Raw genomic sequence first — 835 nt, forward strand, 5'->3', positions numbered from 1 at the left:
CATAAGATTCAATAGACTCTCAAAAATGTTGATCAAAGAGGAGTGTGCCTTACAGGAAGAAGGTGTTTGCTACTATCAGCCACCTGCTGACTTTGTCTATGCAAAATGTTATGTGTACAGGTGTAAGAGGTCTGGAACTTTCTGTATGAAATTTCTTTTTTGTGAAATATCACAGTCCAGTTACACAGATTTCATGTACTGCATGTGGATGGCTGATGATCTTTGGCAAAAACAGCTTTTCTGGGGGACTGTTTCCCAAAGGAACTGACTTCTCAGTGCCTCTAATTCAAGCTGATAGTTGTGATCAGTGTACATGATGAAACTGTGGGGCTGTTGATCTTGATCTCCTAGAAGAAAGCAGCGCACCCATGGTGAGAAGTTTGGGAACAGATAAGACTTGTCGAAATGGTCAAAACCGAAGGAGACACACCACACTGAATCTGCACCTTATGTGCTCTGATTGAAAAACTTCTTAAGATATTTCTCTTGCCTTAAAAATTTTTCTAACTTGAGCAAATAACTGTGGAAGGGAGAACCAGCATGTACTACCTCTAGTCCTATCCAGGAGGATTAGAATTCAAATGGCTTTAAAATTTGGTGAAGTGGGTGATGTGTTTGACTTGTAAAATCAGCTGCATTGTTTGGGAAAGAGAAGATATAATTTAAAATACCTTTTAAAAATCTTTTCTTTCTATAACTGTAGAATATGAAATCAAGTTCTATGTAACTCTGTGTTTCACAATTCAGCATCTTCAAAAAGATAGCAAATGTCTTTTTCCCTTTTAATATCTGGTATTACATCAAAAACTTGTTAATTATTCTTGTGTGAATTCAC

Source organism: Lepidothrix coronata, unplaced genomic scaffold (assembly GCF_001604755.1).
Source record: "Lepidothrix coronata isolate B3197 unplaced genomic scaffold, Lepidothrix_coronata-1.0 Scaffold40, whole genome shotgun sequence".
Lineage (NCBI taxonomy): Eukaryota > Metazoa > Chordata > Aves > Passeriformes > Pipridae > Lepidothrix > Lepidothrix coronata.